At 52.8% G+C, this 13,958-nt stretch overlaps 7 non-coding genes across 7 annotated transcripts; 5 read left to right on the top strand and 2 right to left on the bottom strand.

Annotated features, from left to right (window-relative positions):
* The first annotated feature begins 4,023 nt into the window (after positions 1–4,023).
* On the top strand, positions 4,024–4,097 carry TRNAT-AGU (transfer RNA threonine (anticodon AGU)). Its single transcript has one exon. It is a non-coding gene; the product is annotated as a tRNA-Thr (tRNA).
* A 728-nt stretch (positions 4,098–4,825) lies between these two features.
* TRNAR-UCU (transfer RNA arginine (anticodon UCU)) lies at positions 4,826–4,930 on the bottom strand. Its single transcript has 2 exons — positions 4,894–4,930; positions 4,826–4,861 (listed from the first exon to the last, which is right to left on the bottom strand). It is a non-coding gene; the product is annotated as a tRNA-Arg (tRNA).
* Positions 4,931–7,342: 2,412 nt separating this feature from the next.
* On the top strand, positions 7,343–7,415 carry TRNAA-CGC (transfer RNA alanine (anticodon CGC)). The gene has a single exon. It is a non-coding gene; the product is annotated as a tRNA-Ala (tRNA).
* Positions 7,416–8,517: 1,102 nt separating this feature from the next.
* TRNAM-CAU (transfer RNA methionine (anticodon CAU)) lies at positions 8,518–8,591 on the top strand. The gene has a single exon. It is a non-coding gene; the product is annotated as a tRNA-Met (tRNA).
* A 998-nt stretch (positions 8,592–9,589) lies between these two features.
* On the top strand, positions 9,590–9,662 carry TRNAV-AAC (transfer RNA valine (anticodon AAC)). Its single transcript has one exon. It is a non-coding gene; the product is annotated as a tRNA-Val (tRNA).
* A 1,558-nt stretch (positions 9,663–11,220) lies between these two features.
* On the bottom strand, positions 11,221–11,329 carry TRNAL-CAA (transfer RNA leucine (anticodon CAA)). Its single transcript has 2 exons — positions 11,292–11,329; positions 11,221–11,266 (listed from the first exon to the last, which is right to left on the bottom strand). It is a non-coding gene; the product is annotated as a tRNA-Leu (tRNA).
* A 635-nt stretch (positions 11,330–11,964) lies between these two features.
* On the top strand, positions 11,965–12,037 carry TRNAF-GAA (transfer RNA phenylalanine (anticodon GAA)). The gene has a single exon. It is a non-coding gene; the product is annotated as a tRNA-Phe (tRNA).
* The last annotated feature ends 1,921 nt before the right edge of the window (positions 12,038–13,958 follow it).

Genomic DNA, 13,958 nt, shown 5'->3' with positions numbered 1-13,958 from the left:
ACAACCTAGAATCATATTTGCTTTTTTTGCAACAGCATCACACTGTTGACTCATATTCAACTTGTGGTCCACTATGACCCCTAGATCCCTTTCCGCCATGCTCCTTCCTAGACAGTCGCTTCCCATCTTGTATGTATGGAACTGATTGTTCCTTCCTAAGTGGAGCACTTTGCATTTCTCTTTATTAAACCTCATCCTGTTTACCTCTGACCATTTCTCTAGCTTGCTAAGGTCATTTTGAATTATGTCCCTATCCTCCAAAGAAGTTGCAACCCCGCAACTTCTTGGTATCATCTGCAAACTTAATAAGCGTACTCTCTATCCCAATATCTACATCATTGATGAAGATATTGAACAGTACGGGTCCCAAAACAGACCCTTGAGGAACTCCACTTGTTATCCCTTTCCAGCAGGATTTAGCACCGTTAACAACAACTCTCTTACTACGGTTATCCAGCCAATTATGCACCCACCTTATCGTGGCCCTATCTAAGTTATATTTGCCTAGTTTATCAATAAGAATATCATGCGAGACCGTATCAAATGCCTTACTAAAGTCTAGGTATATGACATCCACGGCTTCTCCCTTATCCATAAGGCTCGTTATCCTATCAAAGAAAGCTATCAGATTAGTTTGGCATGACTTGTTCTTCACAAACCCATGCTGGCTATTCCCTATCACTTTATTACCTTCCAAGTGTTTGCATATGATTTCCTTAATTACCTGCTCCGTTATCTTCCCTGGGACAGACATTAAACTGACCGGTCTGTAGTTTCCTGGGTTGTTCGTATTCCCCTTTTTATAGATGGGCACAATATTTGCCCTTTTCCAGTCTTCTGGAATCTCCCCTGTCTGCCATGATTTTTCAAAGATCATAGCTAAAGGCTCAGATACCTCCTCTATCAGCTCCTTGAGTATCCTGGGATGCATTTCATCAGGACCTGGTGACTTGCTGACATCTAACTTTCCTAAGTGATTTTTAACTTGTTCTTTGTGTATCCTATCTTACCCTCTCTCTGCTTGTATTCACTACGTTAGGCACACCTCCAGACTTCTCGGTGAAGACCGAAACGAAGAAGTCATTGAGCATCTCTGCCATTTCCAAGTTTCCTGTTACTGCTTCTCCCTCCTCACTAAGCAGTGGGCCTACCCTGTCCTTGGTCTTCCTCTTGCTTTTAATGTGTTTACATATCTGCATATACATTATGCAAATAGCAAATATGGAAATAAACTGTTGCTAGTCCCTAACAGATCAGTGTTTGCAGATATCTACACTTAAAAAATCACAGAAACAATTCCCCTCAGGCTGCTGGAGGGGGCAGCTCCTCCCACGGGGGGACTGGAGCCTGCAGAGGGAGGGGCGCAGGGAGAGGCACCCACAGAGGCAGGGGGCATTTGGGACACCCTGTTTATAAACTTCAGAAATGTTGGGGCAGAGAAGTTGGTGCCCCCAAGTGCCACCATCAGTCACCTCAGCCCCCCCCTACTCCATGGGGGTGGGGGAGTTGCCGTTGTATCTCCCCCCTCTCTTTGGCTGTATCTACACTGGCATGAATTTCCGGGACTGCTTAAAATGGAATACTATTCCCTTTTCAGTTTTTCCGGAAAAGGAGCGTCTACATTGGCAGGCTGCTTTTCCGGAAAAGCCCTTTTTCTGGAAAAGCGTCTGTGGCCAATGTAGACGCGCTTTTCCGGAAAAGAGCCCGGATCGCCATTTTTGCGATCGGGGCTTTTTTCCGGGAAAGACTGCTGGGCTGTCTACACTGGCCCTTTTCCGGAACAGTGTTCCGGAATAAGGACTTATGCCCGAGCGGGAGCAGAATAGTTTTTCCGGAATAGCGGCTGATTTTGTACAGTAGAGCATCATTGCTTTCCCGGAAATTCAAGGGCCAGTGTAGACAGCTCGCAGCTTATTCCGGAAAAGCGGCTGATTTTCCGGAATAAGTGGCCCAGTGTAGACACAGCCCTTCTGTACAAGGCCTGCCCTATGTCTCCCCTTCACCGGCCAGGCTGCTCTTGCTCCCCCAGTCTCCACCCAACCTCTCCTGCTCCCTTTCCCTTCCTGTGACCCCCCAGGTTTCTGTCCATTGCACCCCTGCTCCCAGCCGCCCCATGACTGGCATGATCCCCCCAATATCCCATCTGTGCCTCCTGCCTCCCCTTCCTACCCCACTCACACATCCTTGTTCCCCTTTACCCATCTTATGTGCTCCCACCCCACTTCAATACCCTCCCCACCCTCTCTGGGATGGCTCCCTCTGCCCCGCACGAGCTGGTAGCAGCTTCCCTGGCCCCAGAAGCCTGAGAGCAGCCTTGGGCCAGATCCTCTCACTGCAGCCCTGGGAGGGGCAGCTCTCTGGGAAGGGGAGGAGGGCTTCTCCTACCTGACCCCACAAATGCTGCCCACCTTGGGGTGGGGGCTGGGCTGGGCAGGGACTGTCCAGGCTGGGGGTGCTGCCATGGGAAAGGTTCCCAGGGAGCAGCTTTCTACATCCCACCAGCCCTGCGGGAGATTCCCCCTCCTGCCTGCAGCCCAGGCTCTGGGGACCCAGTGGTGCTGCACCCAATACTGGGGCTCGGGGATCCACCGGGAGCTGGCGCCAGGGGCCCCGCAAGCAGAGGGCAGGAAAGGAGCCAGGCTGAGGCTTTGCAGAGAGCAGGCCGGGGACCTGGCAGGAGGAGGCTCCAGCGTTCACAGAGCCTGCGCAGGGCCAGCCTGCTGGGAGGGGAGCAGGAGCATCCAGCACCATTCAGGCCAGCGGCAGCCGACACGGGGGAGCTCTGAGACTGAGACTCCAGGGCAAAGGCCTCCAGCCCCTCAGGCACTGGAGTTAGCTGGCCCTGGAACCAGGCCCCCTGGAGTAGCATTGTGGCCAGGGGGCTCTGACACACAACGGGGCTGGCCCCAGAGCCCAGGGCCTGGGAGTCTGGTCAGCAAGTGAGATTCGCCCGTCAGTCCAAGCTGCTTTCTCCCCGGCTGCTGTTCCTGCCTGTCCCGTGCCAGCGCCACACGCAGGCCTGTGGGGCAGGACGGGGGGTGTCGGTGGGGCCCTGCTCTCAGTCCGTCCCTCACAGGCCCTGTGGGCTGCTCGAGGGCTGAGCCCATCACCTGGGCCTGGTGCGGGGATGGAACATGGGGCACGTTTCCCCCTGTGAGCGTGTGCGGGGGCAGGAGGGAGCCACACGGGCCTGGCTGAAGGTTTTGTGCTGGGGCTGGAGGCTTGAGCCCGAGCTGTCGGCCTCAGCGGGACTTGCTCCTCCCCCCTCTCCTGCCTTGCTGCCTCCTTTGGCCAGCAGCGCTCAGGGGCAGCCGGGAGAGCCGGCACCAAGGGCAGAGGAGGCCGAGGCACAAGCCCCTCAGAGGGGACAGGCCTGAGGCCTCTGGCTTGCCCAGGCTGACGCCAAGGGGCTTTCTGTGGTGCCGGGCGGGGGAGGGAGGCCAGGCCCAGGCCGGTGGGAGAAGGGGCAGCGCCTGCCAGGGCAGCAAGGGGAGCTGCAGGGAGCGAGACGCGGCGTTTCTGCCTGGATCACTCAAGGGTCCTTCTGCGGGTGAAACGCCTGTGACACCCCTGTGCTGCTGGGTTCCTCTGCCCCTCCCCTGGGAGGCCGGCCCCTTTGGGGGGCCTCGTGCCCTGGCACTCGTCCAAGGGCAACCTGGGCAAAGCAGCCTGCCCCAGGCACCTTCCATAGCTCAGCTGGCAGAGCGGAGGACTGTGGCTGGGGATCGGCAAGGGCCCTTAGGTTGCTGATTCAACTCCAGCTGAAAGGAGAGATTCTTCTCCCTCCCCCTGGCTGCAGGCCCGGCCTTAGGACCAGGCGGCTGCCTTGGGTCTGTTGCTTTGGGGCCTGGTGCTACAATTGACAGAAAGGTTTTGGGTACCAGCTGCCAATCTAATGTCTTAGGCTGCGCAGGCCTTGAGTCATGGCAAGAGCTGGAGGGGAATGGGGAACGGCTGCACTTTGGAATGGGAAGGGGGTCTGGCACCATAAAGTAGAACAGTTTTAGGGCTGTTTTCAAGGAGGGCACTGTGGATTAGTTGGCTAAAGCATCTGCCTAGTAAGCAGGAGATCCTGGGTTCAACTCCCAGTGGTGCCTTGTTGCCAGGTCAATGGGTCTTTTCTTCCCACCATTCTTCAACATGTATCTGGAGTTGGTTTTACCTTCAGTTGGAGGTACCTTAGATGTTTGATTTAGTGAGGCTTAGCTAGACTTGCTAAATCAAGCTCTGGAAGATGGATTGCAGCAGCGATCTCCACCTGAGTGAAGACATGGCCTAGTGGTGCAATTAGTTAGATGTCGACACTAACAGCCCCACTGCTGGTAACTCACAGAGGCTACATCTACACTAAGGCTGTGTCTAGACTGCATCCCTTTTCCGTAAAAGGGATGCAAATTAGACACATCGCAATTGCTAATGATGCGGGGATTTAAATACCCCTCGCTTCATTTGCATAAAAATGGCTTCCGCTTTTTTCCAGCTTGGAGCTTTGCCGGATCTTTCAGAAAATAAACCCTTAAAATAAGGATTAAGGGATCTTTTGGAAAAGGTTTTATTTTCCGAAAGATCCGTGTCTAGACTGGTGCTTTTTTCCAGCAAAGCTCCAAGCCTGCGTGTTGCGCAGCACTGGTAGGAGACATGGAGGGTCTATTGGCACCTGCAGCCTCTCAGAACAACCCCCATCCCGACCCCCAAGTCCTAGCCCTTCCCTCCACCCTTAATGGGGTCTGCTGGGAATTGCCTGGATGCCAGCCCACCCCAGTGTCAGCCTAAGGACTGACTGGTCTGTAAAAGCTGCACCCTGGAAATGAGGAAGCAGCTAAAGTGACTCTGGTGGGACTTGAACCCACAACCTTTGAATGTCTAGCTGGGCTCACATTAACCAATGAAGCTTAGAAGTCCAACGTGCTTTCCATTGCACCACAGAGCCAGATGGACTGTTGCTGTTGATATCTCCAGTCTCTGCTTTGCAACATGGCAATTGCTGGGGGAAAAGAAAGGGGAGCCAGGTCTGTCTCTTTTGGGAGAGCAGGTAGGAGGGCCACTAAGCCCCCAGCAGTGAAAACTAGGAACCAGGACAAAGCTGCACTTGAAGAACATGGGCATCAATCCCACTACTTTTCACACACAAAGTAAGGGGTTTCCCATTTGAGCTAACTCCCCCGCATGGGAACATGTCCCCTGCTCCACCCATCTTCTTCTAGACCCCACAAGGTCTCTGTGGCAGCCTGAGGCTCCTTTCTGAAAGGGCCACTTGTGGGACTGACACCCGTGGGCCGGCTAGCTCGGAGGTTTAGGGGACGTGGTGCTCAAATCACACTGACGCATCTTAAGAGCAAGCCCCTTATTTCAAACCATAACGGGCTCGCTATTCCGACGTCCCTGCAAACCTCATGGCGCAAGGAGTGAGGGGCATTTCGTAATAGCAATTTATTTGGAACTAAGTGCTGTGTAGCCAGCGCCAAATTACAAAATAAGCTATTTCAAAAGTGACTTGAAATGAGCTACCCAATTGCATCACTTATTTTGAGCTATGGGACACACCCCTAGTGAGTTAGAGCCCAGCTCTGCCCCAATTCTCTTCTCCACCCACCCACATACTGACTCCCTCGCTGCCATGGGGCTGTTTGCATTGGCCTCTTCTCTCTGTAGCCAGGCTTCAGCCAGGACTGAGACTCAGGCAGGAGAATGTGACCCGGCTCCCTGCACCTGGGCCCTGCATTTCTCATCCCTTCAGACACACTTGCTAGTGGAGGAATAAATCACAGTCACATGAGTGTAGATTATGAAACTTTGTTGTTGCCTTGGAAACTCCCCACAGACCTTCCCCTGGGGTCCCGGGCAGCCGCTCACATTGCACAGCTCACTTCGAGGTGAGGGTGCTGTGTAGACGCACCCAGCCTATTGAGGACCAGCCTGCTGAGGGGAGGCTCTGGCCACTTCCTTTCCTTGCCTGTCTCAGACTCTGTCTACATTCCAGGGCTACATCTACACTGCAGGCTTTTTGTTGTTCTTGCGCAAAAACTTGCAGAGCGTCTACACTGCAGGCACATTCTTGCACATGTAAATGTATAGTACAGCATCAGAAAACAGGGCTTCTTGCACAAGAGTTATTCCTCTCCCCATGAGAAATAAGGCCCCTTGCCCAATAACTCATCCACAAAGAGGCAGTGTGGACGGGCAACAGGGGTTTCTTGCTCAAGAAAGCCCGATGGTTAAAATGCCCATCAGAGCTTTCCTGCGCAGGAGAACGTCCACACTGCCATGGGCGCTCTTACAGAAAAGCACTTCTCTTGTGCAAAAGCACATGGGAGTGTGGACACACTGTTGTGCAAGACCTTTTGCACAAAACAGTTCTTGAGCAAGAAGTCTGCAGGGTAGGTGTAGCCAGCCCCTCTCTCCAGGGAACTGCAGCCCCTCAGGCCAGGCAGCTCCTCCCAGCATTCAGGAGGCACCAGGCCGAGAAGAAACCGTCTGACACGGTGCTGCCAGGGAGGGGCCTCACTGCTAGTCACTGTTCCTGTTCCAGGAGCAGAGCAAGTTTTGCCCTGGGCACCGATATTGAGGGCGTGTGCCCCTGTTTGTGTGTGAACCCCCATGGCACCCATTGGCACCTGCTGGGGGGTGGAAGGTCCCCTGGTGCCATAGCTCCTCCTGAGGAAGGGGTGGAGGGACCCCTGGTCCAGTATTTCCTGCTATGGAGAAGTAGAGGTAGCCCATTCCCTATAGCTCCTGCCAGGAGGGACCCTGACCCCTTATCTCCAGATGCGGTTTCAGTTTTTCCCTGGCGGATGCTCCAGACATGAGGGATGCCAGCGCACTGGCCCAGGCCGGGCCGGCAGTGATGGTTTTATACACAGCAGGGAAATGCCCCGGCTTCTCCCCCTCGCAGAGCTGCTGCCTCTCCGGAAGGCGGATGAACTGCGGGTGCGGGACAGCTCCCTGCCAGCAGGGGCAGCAGCCAAGGCACCAAATATCGCTGGGTCTGCAGCCAGTGTTGGGAACCGGGCAGGGAACAGGAGGCTTTTGTGTCACACACGTCTCAGGTAGGATGGACCCTCACTGAGCCCAGACTGTGACTGGTCCTAGCCAGGAATGTGTCTGGGGCTAGTTTGTGACACTCTAAGGCCGTGTCTACACTGGGCGTAAGAGCGACGCTGCCGCGGTCGATGTTCCGGGCTCTAGGGAAGACCGGCTGATTGGAACTGAGCTGTGCAGAGTCTTGCAAAGGGAACCACAACTTCTCTGGGTATTTGCTGAGTTTTAGATTTAGGGTTTATCAGAAGGGACATTGTGGGCTCTGGAAGAAGGTGGGTGGGGCAGGAAAAGCTACTTACAGGCAGGGGAATTAGCTCAAGTGGTAGAGCGCTCGCTTCGCATGCGCGAGGCAGTGGGATCGATACCCACATTCTCCAGCGATAGATATTTGCTGCTTCCTCTTTTCCACAGGCAGAGCCAGCCAGGGGCTAAGTGCTTCCAGGGGCTCCTTCCCTCTTCCATAAGGCAAGGGGCTGGTTTCCGCAGGGCAGGGGGTGTCATGTTTGCCTCACTGGGAGCAGTTCCCTGGCTAAAATCAGGCAGGCAAAGTCCAGCCTGTAACACCCAGCAGAGGGGATTCACCTGCCTGGGGAGGGTGGGAACGTGGGAACAGACCAGCACTTGGGAGCTTGGCTGCCAGCTGTTTAGCACATCTGGATACAGAAGAATCCCAAGACTTGGTTCTGCCAGGCTCATTTCCCCTCTTCTGTTTCTTTTCAGCTCCCTGCAAACTGCCTCCCAGCTGTGGGTGAGGCTGAGTGTGTGTGAAACCAGCTGCGCTTTGGATGATTTTGTTAATTGTTTAAAAAGCCTCAGGCACCTCTTCTGCCTGGGGAGGTGTCTGTAATAGATGCCTAGTGTGACATCACCCTGGGGTTTTACCCCTTTAACCTCACCCAGAGACTCCTGAGAAGTCTGTCTGCTGTGTCCAACTCTTCCTCAGGCCAAGTGTTTGCATGTTTCATATCGAAGGAAACTCCTCCTCCCTTTTTCCCTGCCAGTCCTTCCCGAGCAAGCTGAACCCTTCTGTGCCAAAATTCCAATAAAGTGTATTATCCCACCACGTCCCTGTGATACCAACTTCTTCCTGCTCATTACCCATCGTTTCCATGTGTCTATACGAGCATCTAAGACACAGATTAGATTTTGCTTCCCAGTGGTCCCGCGTCCCTCCTTTATCTCTGCGGTTACAGCCCCTGCTCTCTCCCATTTCTGGTCCGTCTCCCAGGTGTCCATGTTGTTCACTTACGTGTGGGCTTTGGGCACCTGCCCCCATCAAACCTAGTTTAAAGCCTCCTCACTAGGTTAACCAGTCTGCACCCAAATACTCTTCCCTTCCTTGACAGGTGAACCCGAACCCTGCTGAGCAGCCAAAGCCTGAACTCCATGGCTGGAGGGAAGTGGGGAATGGCTGCACTTTGGGAGTCAAAAGTGTTGTCTGGAAACATAAAGAGCCATTTTAAAGAGACTTTGGAGGAGGGCACCATGGCTTAGCTGGCTAAAGCACTTGCCTCATAAACAGGAGATCCTGGGTTCAATTCCCAGTGGTGCCTTGTTGGAACCTTTGCTTACATTTTCCTAGGTCCTTCTGGGACACAGAAGAGGCCTCCCCTGGAACTTCTGGTTTAGGAAAGGCTGACTGGGGAGGGATGTTGCGAAGAAGGAAACAACAAGCCTGGAGCCAGTGCAGGGGCTGCTGTGACTGGCAATAACAGGGCTCTCACTGCAATTACTGGGACAGGAGAGTCCGCACCACACACACTTGTGAATGCGTGAAGGAGTCAGGGCCTAGAGAGCCTGAGGGTGCAACCTCTGCAGCTCCTGCAGCCATGGAGAGTCAGGGTCTGTGGGCATCAGGAGTATCTCACTTGAGGGGGAGAAACCTCTTGGGACTTGTGGTTTCCTTCTTCCCAACACACCTCCCCAATCAGCCTTTTCCTGAACCAGCAGTTCCATGGGTGGCCAGAGGAGACCTCTTCTGTGTCCCAGAAGGGCATAAGTAAATGTGAGCAAAAGCTGCAACAAGGCACCAATGGTAACTGAACCCAGGTGCTGTTGTTTAGTAGGCAAGTGCTTTAGCCAGCTAAGCCACGGTGCCCTACTCAGACCCACCTCTAAACTGTTCTACTGTATGGTCCCAGACAACACCATTGTCTCGCAAAGTTCGTCCATTCCCCATTTCCCTCCTGCCTTCCCACCCTGGTGGTGTCTGGCTCCCTGGGCACAGAAGGCTACAGCTCAGTGGGCAGAGGCTCTGACATGCACATCTCCCCCAGCCGCTGGGACTGTGGAGTTGCCTTTGAGGTTCTGCAGGGTTGGGGGAGGGCAAAATGAAGCAAACTTTGATTCTCTGGCTTGTAAACCCCTTGGCCTCAGGGTTTAGGTTGGAGTCCCCAGGTGGGGGCCCGGCCTCCTTCAGTTTGGTCCCTTCCTGAGGGCACAAAATTGACATCAAAGAATTCATTTTCCCCGCAGCAATCTCTGCTGGCCAAAGGGTTAGCAACCGAATATTTGCCCAAGTTTAAGTGCATCAGAAAATACTGTTCAGTGTGTTTCTGTGGTGTAGTGGTTATCACATTTGCCTAACACGCAAAAGGTCCCTGGTTCAAAGCCAGGCAGAAACACAGCATCTTCTATTATGGCACTTCCCCTGGGTGCCCACAAGGCAGTTCTAAGGCCTGCCTCCTGGTGCAGGGATGGGTGGCCTGTGTGCTGGCTTTCAGGAGCATGTGGGAGACAGCTCAGCAGGTTAGGCTGAGATAGGAGGATGCAGGGCTGGGGCTGAGACTTCTCAGCAGTGCTTTACCTGGGACCAGGTCATTGCAGCCACACAGTCCAGGGCCCACCCTGGAAGTGCCATTGCTGTGCACCTTCAAGGCAGTGTGGCTGTGGCCTTTGGTGCAAGTGGACACAAAGCCACATAATGTCCTGCCTCATGCCCAGACCCCAGCCACCCTGTTCCCCTTTCTTTCTTCCCCCCCAGCTCACCCAGCACCCCCAGCTTCCTTTGACACCCTGCCTTCTTCCTGCTCCCCCACCCTGATCCTTCATCCACGTTCCTTCTGCACCCTTTCTCCTGGCCCACACATGGCTCCTTGGCACTTCTCAAGCCAGGCCCTGCAAGGAGCCACCAGGGCAGGAACCAGCCCTTGGAGCTTGGCTTGCACCGGATCTGGTAGCTTCCCACCACATCTCACCTGGGAAGAGGTGACTTGTTCTCTTTCCTTCTGATCTTACGTCTCCGTTCCCTTCAAAGGTCTCTGCTGCTCGGGACCTGCCTCCTCAGGGTGCTGCCCCTCTGCCCCTGGGCTGGAAGCGGGAGACTCCACAGTCTCTGCACTTGGGCTGAGAAGTCTCACTGGGACTCGTCTGTGGATGGCGTTAGTCAGCCCGATGGCCAGCCGGATCCATTCCGTAGCGCTGCCCGTGAGGGAGCTTTACAAGTGCCCAGTGTCCATTGGTATTTTCTGGGGCTCTGTGTAGGGGATTGGTCTTGGCCATCTTTCCACGGGAAATGCCTCTTCTTTGGAACCGCAGCTCCCAGGAGTTCATTGAACTTCTTCTTCTCAGCTTGGGAAAGGGACGACTAAGGGGTGATGGGAAAGATATTTGTGCTGTGAAAACAGCAGGGCCCCCAGGGAAACTGGTAAATAATCCCAGTGCCCAGGCCTGATGTTACCTGCCCCCACACAATTCACACGGCAAACCTGACTTCCAGAGTACAGGGGGAGTCTGTGGGCTCATTGCTGGGCCGTGGGGTGAGGCAGCAAAGCGGCCTCCTCCTGTGGGGCTGTGAGTGTTGCTGAATCTGGGCCCCTGCGCCTGGGAAAAGGCAAACAAAAGGTCTGGGGGCCACACAGAGACCCCGCTGGGCTGAGCAGGAAGTGGCTGGCACTTTGCTTTGTCTTTGCCTGTGGGCTTGTCTGTCTGCAGCCTGGAAACCTCCTGGCTCCTCAGACCACTGGTCTGGATGGTGCGTTACAGAAGTCGGAATAATGGAATTGCAGTGTAGACGCTCCCATTGTTATTGCAGTATAATGGCCGTTATGCCCAAGGAACGCTGCTGTGTAGATGCAGCCTAAGAGAAATGCTTTCATGAGCATGTGGGAGGAGCAAGGGCTCCTACAATGTCAGGAGAAATGGGGAAATGCGGTCACCTCTCTAGACATAAAACAGTTGACATGTCAGGAGTGGGATTTGAACCCACGCCTCCATTTGGAGACCAGAACACCCAACTAAGGGAAAGACAGGTCCTTGAGTCTGGCGCCTTAGACCACTCGGCCATCCTGACACCTATGCAGGCACCTCCAATGGCAGTTTTCTTACATGTGTGAGTTGCTCAGGGAGGCAGCAGGAGCACCTCTCTTTCCCCGCCTAACAGCCGCTCTACAGTCCCATTTCCATCTCTCTAATGATAGGAGAAGGGGCCGGGTTTCAGGATTTTTTGCGCAAGAACCTCCCAGTGTAGACCTAGCCCTGCAGTCAGAGTTCGAAGGCTGTAGCAAGTAACCAGGAATGACATCCCTTGTTTCAGTATTTTTTCTCCTATAAAATTATCAAGCTATATTTAGCTAAGCTGTTTGTGAGTAACTGGCGGGTACCACAGTAGCCCACATCCGCACAAGCGCAAACGACCTCACTAGTGGTGCACATTATGAAACTCACTCCGCCCATGGATGGAAAGTCTCAGAGGGAGCATGACCCCCCACCCATCTTCTTCCCTGCATTGGCAGCCACAGTCCCTTTCAGCCACTAGAACACCCCGGGAAGAGAGGCAGGAATGGGGCCAAGTGCAAGTCAGAGTGAGGGAGGCAGGCAAAACTCAACTTGCCTTGCAGGTCCACTGGCAGCAGCATCTCGCTTGAATATTGGTGCAGAGAGAACATGCCTGAGAGAAGCCTGGGCCTCAGCCAACTTGAAGCAGTTGCCAAAGTAGCTCAGTTGGGAGAGTGTTAGACTGAAGTTCTAAAGGTCCCTGGTTCAATCCCAGGCTTTGGCAGAAGCCTTAATCAATAGGGCTTGGTGTCTTTGGCAGACTAATATCTGTGTTCAGAGGCTGTGAATGATGTAATAAACATGATGATATTTCAGGGTTAGAAATGGGAGAGGGGATTTTGTGTCACTTCAGAGATGGTTGCCATAGTATAACAGGGCTCTTAGCTTCAGCTGCTTCTCTGTTTTGAATTCCATGCCCCCAGGAAGGAACATTAACAGAGCCTGCCTCGGACTAATTCTGAGGGTTCCCCATACTGAGGACATGCTATTTCTATTTTCTTAGAGTGGATGTTATTAGGTCAATTTAAGCAATTCCAAAATAATTTCCAAGTATAGACATGCCCTTATAGTCCCAGTCTTTACAACATCCTCTGGTAAGGAGTTCCACAGATAGGCTGTGTCCAGACTCAGGGTTTTTTTCGAAAAAAGTAGCCTTTTTTCGAAAAAACTTCACCTGAGTCTAGACTGCAGCTGCGTTCTTTCGAAATTAAATCGAAAGAAAGCGGCTTTTCTTTCGACAGCGGTAAACCTCATTTCACGAGGAAGAACGCCTTTTTTTGAAAGTGCTCTTTCGAAAAAAGGCATTCTTGAAAGCAAACAGGGATTTTTAGAAAGAGAGTATCCAGACTCACTTGCTGCTTTCTTTCGAAAAAGCGGCTTGCTTTTTCGAAAGTTCCGCGTGCAGTCTAGACGCTCTCTTTCGAAAGAGGCTTTTTCGAAAGTATCTTTCGAAAAAGCCTCTTTCGAAAGAGGCTTGCAGTCTAGACATAGCCATAGACTGTGCGTTGTGTGAAGAAATACTTCCTTTTGTTTGTTTTCAACCTGCTAATATCATGGCGCATCCTTAGTTCTTCTATTATGGGAAGAAGTAAAATACCTTTGCTTATTTACAGTCTCAACAACTGCCATGATTTATAGACCTCTATTTTATTTCCACTTTGTCTCCATCTTTCTAAGATGAAAAGTCCCAATCTCTCCTCATGTGGCAGCTGATCCAACCCTTTCATCATTTTTGTTGTGCTTGTCTGAAATTTCTAATGCAAAGATATGGTTCTTTTTTTTTCAGAGGGAGAGGGGGATAAGGCAACCACATTTCCAGTCAGTGCTCAAGTTGTGGGCACAGCATGGATTTACAGAGATGTAATATGATAGTCACTGTCTTATTGTCAAGGCCTTTTAAAATAATTTCTAACATCACATTTGTGGCTGCACATGGAGTGAATGTTTTCAGAGATCTCTCCAGCTGTGACTTGTTGTAGGCAGATTTGTTTCCATTTAGTATGTGTGTAACTAATTGTTTATACTAATTATACGGAATAATTGCCAGACTCAGAGCTCACAGCAATTTTCCATTAAAAGGTGTTTTCCCCTCCCCATCATGGTGCTGGAAAAAGAGTTAGTAACAGAATAGTTAGCCAAGTTTAAGCACTTTTGTGGCTTTCTGTGGTGTAGTAGGTATGATGTTTGCCTAACATGCAAAAGGTCCTTGGTTCACAGCCAGGCAGAAACAGATGTTCTGCTTTCATTGCAGCTCCTCTTGGTGCCCAGGAAAGTTCAGGTCTTGCTGCCCATCCTGAGGCTAGGTATGGGGCCACCTCTTCCTGCTGCCTCCTTGTGAGACTGCCTCCTTGTGAGACTGGCCCTAGGAGGAATAGGACAGAGAATGGAAGCCAAGCTGAGGGAGGCAAACCAGAGGCTCTGGGACTCAGTGGTTGAGGAGAACCCTCCCTCTTGTTCTACCAAATCCTGTGGGGTGGGGCTGGTTGTAGGGAGGCAGAGGCCTGGGTTTGTCCCAGGGATGCTCCTTGCAGCCCAGGAGAAGAAGGGGGCTCTGGGTGGAAGGAAAACAAGCAAAGCTGGTCCCAGTGGGCATGAGCTGAGGAAGTGGTGTTGGGTGGAGGTCCCATGGTGTAAGGAGCAGCACT

Source organism: Pelodiscus sinensis, chromosome 19 (genome assembly GCF_052426305.1).
Source record: "Pelodiscus sinensis isolate ZL-2025 chromosome 19, ASM5242630v1, whole genome shotgun sequence".
Taxonomy (NCBI): Eukaryota; Metazoa; Chordata; order Testudines; family Trionychidae; genus Pelodiscus; species Pelodiscus sinensis.
Note: the sequence above shows the minus strand (reverse complement) of the source record. Positions and strands in the feature narration are given on the sequence as shown.